The sequence below is a fragment of the Callithrix jacchus genome, chromosome 14 (genome assembly GCF_049354715.1).
Source record: "Callithrix jacchus isolate 240 chromosome 14, calJac240_pri, whole genome shotgun sequence".
Classification (NCBI taxonomy): Eukaryota; Metazoa; Chordata; class Mammalia; order Primates; family Cebidae; genus Callithrix; species Callithrix jacchus.
The window spans coordinates 74,845,188-74,853,836 of NC_133515.1; the positions used below are offsets into that span (position 1 = coordinate 74,845,188).

The following is an 8,649-nucleotide window of genomic DNA, read 5'->3' on the forward strand; positions in this document are numbered from 1 at the left end:
ATCCACCAAAATCAAGTACGTTTCATCTCTGGGATGCAAAGTTAGTTCAACATATGCAAATCAATAAATGTGATTCATCACATAAACAGCAATAAAGACAAAATCCACATAATTATCTCAACAGAGGCAGAAAAGGCTTTCAATAAAATTCAATGTCCCTTCATGTTGAAAACTCTCAATAAACTAAGTATTGAAGAAACATATCTCAATAAGAGCCATTTATGACAAATCCACAGCAAACATTATACTGAATGGGCAAAAGCTGCAGGTATTCCTCTTGAAAACTGTCCCAAGACCAAGATGTCCTCTCCCACCACTCCCATTCAACATAGTATTGGAAGTTCAGACCAGAGCAATCAGGCAAGAGAAGTAACTAAAGGCATTCAAATAGGAAGAGAAAAAGTCAAACTATTCCTGTTTTCAGATGACATATTCTGTATTTAGAAAACCCCATTTTCTCAGCCCAAAATCTTCTTAAGCTGATAAGCAACTTCAGCAAAGCCTCAGCATACAAAATCAATGTGCAAAAATTGTTAGCACTCCCATACACCAACAAAAGTTAAGCCAAGAGCCAAATCATGAATGAACTCAAATTTAAAATTGCCACAGAAAGAAAAAAATATCTAGGAATACAGCTAGCTAGGGAGGTGAAAGATCTCTATAAGGAGAACTAAAAAACATTGCTCAAAGAAACCAGAGATGACACAAATGAAAAAAAACTATGTTCATGGATAGGAAAAACCAATATCATGAAAATGGCCATACTACCCAAAGCAACTTACAGATTCAATGCTATTCCTATTAAACCACCATGAACATTCTTCACAGAAATAGAAAAACTATTTTAAAATTCACATGGAGGCTCCCTGCTCCTCCTGTTCCACAAACGGCTGCATCTTGTCTCCTATTGCCAGCTGCATCTGAGACACCATGAGGAAGATGAAGGTCGGAGTCAATGGATTTGGTTGTATTGGGCACCCGGTCACCAGAGCTGCTTTTAACTCTGGTAAAGTGGATACTGTCACCATCAGTGATCCCTTCATTGACCTCAACTACATGGTCTGCATGTTCCACTATGATTCCACCCATGGCAAATTCCATGGCACTGTCCAGGCTGAGAAGAGGAAGCTTGTCATCAATGGAAATCCCATCACTATCTTCCAGGAGCGAGATCCCTCCAAAATCAAGTGGGGCGATGCTGGCGCTGAGTATGTGGTGGAGTCGACTGGCGTCTTCACCACCATGGAGAAGGCTGGGGCTCACTTTTAGAGGGGAGCCAAAAGGATTATCATCTCTGCCCCCTCTGCTGATGCCCCCATGTTTGTGACAGGCGTGAACCATGAGAAGTATGACAACAGCCTCAAGATTGTCAGCAATGCCTCTTGTACCACCAACTGCTTAGCGCTCCTGGCCAAGCTCATCCATGACAACTTTGGTATCACAGAAGGACTCATGACCACAGTCCATGCCATTACTGCCACCCAGAAGACTGTGGATGGCCTCTCTGGGAAACTGTGGCATGACAGCTGCGGGACGCTCCAGAACATCATCTCTGCCTCTACTGGCGCTGCCAAGGCCATGGGCAAGGTCGTCCCTGAGCTGAACGGGAAGCTCACTGGCATGGCCTTCCGTGTCCCCACCACCAACATGTCAGTGGTGGACCTGACCTGCCATCTGAAAAAAAAAAAATCCAAATATGATGACATCAAGAAGGTGGTGAAGCAGGCATCAGAGGGCCCCCTCAAGGGCATCCTAGGCTACACTGAGCACCAAGTGGTGTCCTCTGACTTCAACAGCAATACTCGCTCTTCCATCTCGATGCTGGGGCTGGCATTGCCCTCAACAACCACTTTGTCAAGCTCATTTCTTGGTATAACAATGAATTTGGCTACAGCAACAGGGTGGTGTACCTCATGCCCCACATGGCCTCCAAGGAGTAAGACCACTGGACCACCAGCCCCTGCAAAAGCACGAGAGGGAGAGAGGCCCTCACTCCTGGGGAGTCCCTGCCACACTGAGTCCCCCACCACACTGAATCGCCCCTCCTCACAGTTTCCATGCAGACCCCTTGAAGAGTAAGGGGCCTAGAGAGCCCCACCTTGTTGTGTACCATCAGTAAAGCCCCCTGTGCTCAGTCAAAAAAATAAAAAAAAAATTCATATGGAACCAAAGAGGAGCCCAAATAGCCAAGACAATCCTAAGCAAAAAGAACAAAGCTGAAGGCATTATGCTGCCCAATTTCAAACTATACTACAAGTCTGCAGTAGCCAAAACAACAAGGTACTGGTTCATAAATGCACACATAGTCAAATGGGACAGAATAGGGAACCCAGAAATTAGACGGCAACCTACAAAACTGTTTGATCTTTGACAAACCTGACAAAAACAAACAAGGGGGAAAGAATTCCTTATTCAACAACTGGTGCTATATGCAAAAGATTGAATCTGGACCCCTTCCTTATACCTTATACAAAAATTAACTCAAGATGGATTGGGAGGCCTCCAATTAAGTCTTTAGACTTAAATGTAAAACCCAAAACTATAAAAACCCTGAGAGACAACTTAGGCAATACCATTCAGAACAAAGGCATGGGCAAAGATTTCATGATGAAGAAACCAAAAGCAATTGCAACAAAACCAAAAATTAACAAATGGGATCTAATTTAACTGAAGAGTTTCTGCACAGCAGAAGAAACTATCAACAAAGTAAACAGACAACCAAGAGAATGGGAGGAAATTTTTGTAAACTATGCATCTGACAAAGTTTGAATATCCAGCATCTATAAGGAACTTAAATAAATTTATAAAAATCAAACAAACCATTCCATTAAAAAGTAGGGAAAGAACATGAATAATCACTTCTCAAAAGAAGGCATACATGCGGCCAGCAATCATCTGAAAAAAAAAAAGCTTAATTCCACTGATTATTAGAGAAATGCAAATAAAAATCACAATCAGATACCATTTCACACCAGTCAGAATGGCTATATTAACAAGTCAAAAAGTAACAGATACAGGCGAGGTTGCAGACAAAAAGAAATGCTATATACTTTTGGTTAGAGTGCAAATTAGTTCAACCATTGTGGAAGACAGTATGGCAATTCATCAAAGACCTAAAGACAGACAAACCATTCAACCCAGCAATCCCATGACTGGGTATATACCCAAAGGAATATGAAGTATTCTGTTAGAAAGACACAAACATGTACATTCGTTGCGGCACTATTCACAATAGCAAAGACACAGAATAAACCAAAATGCCCACTTATGGTAGACTGGATAAAGAAAATGTGGTACATACACACCATAAAATATTATGCAGCCATAAAAAACAACAAGATCATGTCATTTGCAGGGACACAGGTGGAACTGGAGGCCATTATCCTTAGAAAATTAATGTAGAAACAGAAAATACGACATATTCTCACTTATAAGTGGAATCTAAGAGATTACAACACATGGACACATAGAGGGGAACAACACATACTGGGGCCTATCGGAGGATGAAAGATAGGAGGAGGGAGAGGACTAGGAAAAGTAATAAATGGGTACTAAGCTTATGACATGGTTTGGCTGTGTCCTCACCCAAGTCTCATCTTGAATTGTAGTTCTCATAATTCCTACATGTGGTAGTAGGGACCCAGTGGGAGGTAATTGAGTCAGGGGGTGGTTATCTCCATGCTGATCTCATGATAGTGAGTTCTCACAAGATCTAATGGTTTTATAAGGGGGGTTTCCCCCACTTCATTCCACACTGCTCCTTTCTGCCACCATGTGAAGAAGGACATGTTTGCTTCCTCTTCTGCCATGATTGTAAGTTTCCTGAGGCCTCCCAAGCCATGCTGAACTGTCAGTCAATTAAACCTCTTTCCTTTATAAATTACTCAGTCTTGGGTATGTCTTTATTAGCAGCATGAGAACAGACTAATATAGCTTAATACTTGGGGGATGAAATAATCTGTACAATAAACTCCCATGACAAACATTTACCAGTGTAACAAATTTGCACATGTACCCCGAACTTATAAGTTTTTTTGAAAAAAGAAATCACATTTTTTGTAGCAACATGGATGCAGCTAGAGGCTATTATCCTAAGCAAATTAACACAGAAACAGAAAACCAAATGCCACATGTTCTCACTTATAAGTGGAAGCTAAACATTGATATACACATGGACATCAAGATTGGAACAAAAGGCACTGGGGAACCCTAGAGGGAGAAGGGAGGGAGGGGGGAAAGGACTGAAAAACTACCTATTGGGGACTATGCTCACTACCTAGATAATGGGTTCTTTTGTACCCTAAACCTCTGCATCATACTATATACCCATGTAACGAACCTGCACATTCACTCCTTGAATCTAAAATGGAAGTTAAAAAAAAAATCCAGCAAAGTTAGGTAAAATGAGACCGGTGGATGAAAGATTTTAAATGCCGGTGGAGAAGTTTGCTCAGCAGTAAACTGTGGATGGCTCCTAAGCCAGAGAGTCTTCACAACTTCATTATTCTCTATTCTTTTGTTTTCCTTTTTTTGGCATTATTTGAAACTTTAACCTAGTACCTCAAACACAATTAACCTTATTTCTTTTCTTTCTCTTATTTTGTAAAATCAGCCTTGTTATACATAAGCCATGGTTGTGACCTTGGCCTCTGAAAAGTAGAAGTTTTGAAAGCTCACTATTCCTCCCACTCTCATAACCTTAGGTTCATGCTCTTACTTAAAATCCTCTCCTTAATCTAAATATAATTGGTAGTGCCTCAGCAGCTGATACAGCCTAGCTTCACCTCTCATCTAATAATAGCCTGTATCTGGATTTCCTTTCAGACATTTCTAAACTTGATTCCCCTTCCTTTCAGCCAGCAAGCAACCCCAGAGTGAAGACAAAGTAGGATACAGACTTCCATCACTACTGGGAATTCTAGAAGCCTGGGAAGGGAAGTTTTTCAGAAAGGACTCTTCATTACAAAATCTCCCTCTGTGGAGAGGTGAGTAGGACCATTTAACTGGTGTCTGACAGGTGCTCCTTCTTACAATAAATTTCTGTAGAGACAGGATTTCTAACAGCTCTTCCTGGAATTGTGGGATGCTGTAATGTATAATACACAACCTGAGAAGAATGATGCCGGACACACAGCCCAAGTCTGCAGACAGAGGATGCCTCCTGTCCCTCTGTCGCCATCTCCCCTCCCACTCTGTGCAGCATGGTTTTCCTTTTTCAAATGCCGCATTTCCCAACACAAGTGGTTTCAACTGAGTTAACCTTTAACATTTCACCCTCTTCAATGATAGCTGGTCATTACCCTTAGACTAGTGGCTTTTAAACATGATTTCTTAGAACTGGCACATGCTTTGCAAATGAAATCTGCAGGAGTAGAGGACTATGAGAGGAGGTGAGAAGGCTGAGAGTTCCCCATGACTTAATGCACCTGGTCTCCTGGTCATCACCAGCGTTGAAAAGTGAGGTATTCCTGAACACTAACTGGATCTCACTTAGGAAAAGTGAGCAAATAACCAGTATTTTGAGTGCCCTCTAAGTTTACAACCAATCTGCTTGGCATCTGTCTCTATTACGTTATTATATTATCATCATAACCACCCACCATACAAATATTATCCCTTTATTTCTTTTTACAAATAAATGGTGCTTCAGAGCAGTTATCTTTTGCTTACATATTACCAGGCAACATAGTAAAAGAGCCAGAATTGAAGTCCTTCCTAGATTAGATCAAATTATTTAAACCTTGCATTTGAAGAAAGTCCTGGAGGAGAAAGGAGAACAAAGACTAGAACCGTTATTTTTTCAGAGTGGGTGGGTCACAGTTGATGCTGATTCACAGTTTATTCTTGACTAATTGTTGACAGTTTTGCTAGAGGCCCATTGTGAAGGATGAGATAAACTGAGGTGTGGGTGAAGGACTAGCAGGGAATTTGGGAGCCACATTTGAGCTTCTTCTAATCAGTGGTAAATTCTTCTGACTTGTAACATACCATCTGGAGACCACTACTAGTGTTTTTCTTAATTTCTTCCCCTAATATATTTAAAGACAGGGCTACGTGTCTCAGCCAAACAGCTCTCGCAAGGAAAGGAGAGCTGTGATTTCATAAAAATGCCACATAGATGACAAAGAGAGAAAAGAAGAAACATAACAGCAAGGTCATTCTTTGGAGACTGCCGATTATTCACAGTCCAAATGTGAGCATGCCCATATTAGCTCTGCGGGGTGGGTGGCCACATCAAGATGCCAGGCAGAGGTGTGGCCAGATGAAGCCCATTATTTCTGGGGGCAGCAAAGCAAAAGATTAGTTTCAAATTCTTGCCATTATCCTTCAATCTCCCACCCCCACCACATATACAAGCATCATACACACACACAAACACACACAAAGCTCGATATTTGTCTTCGAAATTCAAAAATTCCATGTCAACCTTGCCTTGTGTGCTCATAAATATAACTACATAAGTGGAAAAAAGTCTTGGTTTTTAGGCTTCAAGAAAGATGGGGAAGGTGATCTAGCAGACAATAATTCTACGTAGTGTTTCCCTGCCTTCCAGCTCCTTGGATGATGGAAATAATTATAATTCTGTCTATTTCCCTGTCCCCTCAAGATACCCAGTGAGACTGTAATGGCAGGAGCCAGTTACACCCAGTCCCTGCTGCCTCAATGGAGAGCTGGAGTACTGCTCTCCTTCTCATTTACTGGAATTAATAGAGAAATTGTGTCACACAATGATATCAGTGAAAAAGATTGAGCTGAATGGTGATCTATGATACAAACACAGGTAATCAAATTTATCTAGTGGGAATTGAGTGAATTAGTAAAGTCAGAATAAAATACATAGAAAATCTCGAGAAGGAAAGTGAAAACTGAAAGCAACTGACAGAATTGTAAACCAGTGTAACCACAACAGTGAGGATAAACAAGAATGCTGAGTGAATCAAAGTAGACTTCAGACCCAGTTAAGGCTGCACTGTGTGCATACTGCTCTGCCCGACATACCTTCACCTTATCCTAGCTGGATTTCAATGAGAAAAAACCGCATGCTAGTAAAAGAAATGGTAATGAGGGAGCAGAGTAGCATGTATTTTGATTTGCATCATCTCCAAGGGAATTCTGTAGAAACAGTTTTGGAGAAGTTTACAATGTAAACCAAGATAATAAAAGGGGTTAACTCCACTCCAGAAGGAAATAAAGAGAGGCAGACCCTCAATGCTAGAGATCTGTTGCTCCTGCTATTTCTGGTAGAAGCCATGTAATAAGGTCAGGTTTCTCCATCTTGCCTAGCTTAATACAGCAGAATACTGGCTTGTAGCTGGTGATCAGCTCTAGGAGAATGCTACAGCTCACCTTATCTTGTCACTCAAATTCCTTGTCCTGCCCTTTTCTTTGCCCTCTTGCAGACAAGGAGTCAACAGGATCATGTGGTCAAGAGCAGCTTCCAGGTCTGTAGATCCTTTGAAGATGACTCTCACAAACAGACTGGTTGCATTTTCAAGGGTTAGTGACACCTCTCAAGCAAAACAGCAGCCTGAGGCTTTGTTCTGGCTGGTGCAGGGTGGTGGAGAAAGGCCATTTTACCAGCTGTGGCCTTAACTGTGGGCTGATGATTGCAGTAGTCCTATAACATTTAACAAGGTAAGAACTAGACCTCGACAACTGAGATAATTGCACCAGCTGTGGCCAAGGCAGACTTTAAATAGTTATCACGAAATTAGTATACAACACCATGTGAGTCATTTTACATGTACATTTTATATTGTCTCTCTTAATCCTCAAAATAACTTCATAGACACTGTCATTTTAAAGTTTAGGAATTTTAGATTGCTTTCTCAGAGAGCTTAAGTTATTTGTGTAAAATCGCACAGCTGCCAATTAAGAGTCAAGATTTAAACTCAGGATTCTAAAATGAGATGCCATTCCCCTGCTCTGTCTCCTATTAAAAAACAGCTACACCCTTATTCCCACCTCCATGACCCCAGAGGTCTGAATAAGCTTCACCTCACAAATTGAAAAGTAGCTGAGAATAAGATGGAAGAAAAATGGCACAGGGAGCAGCAATAGGGAAGGTAATGTGTGGTGGAAAGATAGGGGCAAGTATTGACTTGCCAGGCCTTACTGATCTCCAGCATGGCCTCCGGCTAGCTGGCAGGCTGGTACGGAGAAGTGGCTGCCCTGGAATGGACCTGGAATTTTAGAGGCAGCAAAATCATGCCACTGTCAAGTGGTAAAAGGGTTCAGTGCCTGAAGGCTGCTGCAATAAGTTCTAAGACCCCGGGGAAAATGTAATAGCTAAATCCTACAAAAAGAAAGGCATCAAGGAGGTTTGAACTATAAAAGAGGCAGTTCACTGTGAGAGCTGATTTTCTCTCCACAAAGGACAAAGTGAAACAAGGGTAGATCAGAGCTATCCAGTCTTTTGGCTTCCCTGAGCCACATTTCAGGAAGAACTGTCTTGGGTCACACATAAAACACACTAACACTAATGATAGCTCCTAAGTTTTCAAAAAATCACAAGAAAATCTCATAATGTTTTTAGAAAGTTTACGCATTTGTATCAGGTTGCTTTCAAAGCCATCCTGAGCCTCATGTGGCCTGTGGGCCATGGGTTGGCAAGCTTGGTCTAGATGCATCTAGAAGGGTCTAGAAGGC

General features: G+C 41.6%; 1 pseudogene; it reads left to right on the plus strand.

The window, feature by feature from the left end:
• Positions 1–829: 829 nt before the first annotated feature.
• On the plus strand, positions 830–1,940 carry LOC100412900 (glyceraldehyde-3-phosphate dehydrogenase pseudogene; annotated as a pseudogene).
• The last annotated feature ends 6,709 nt before the right edge of the window (positions 1,941–8,649 follow it).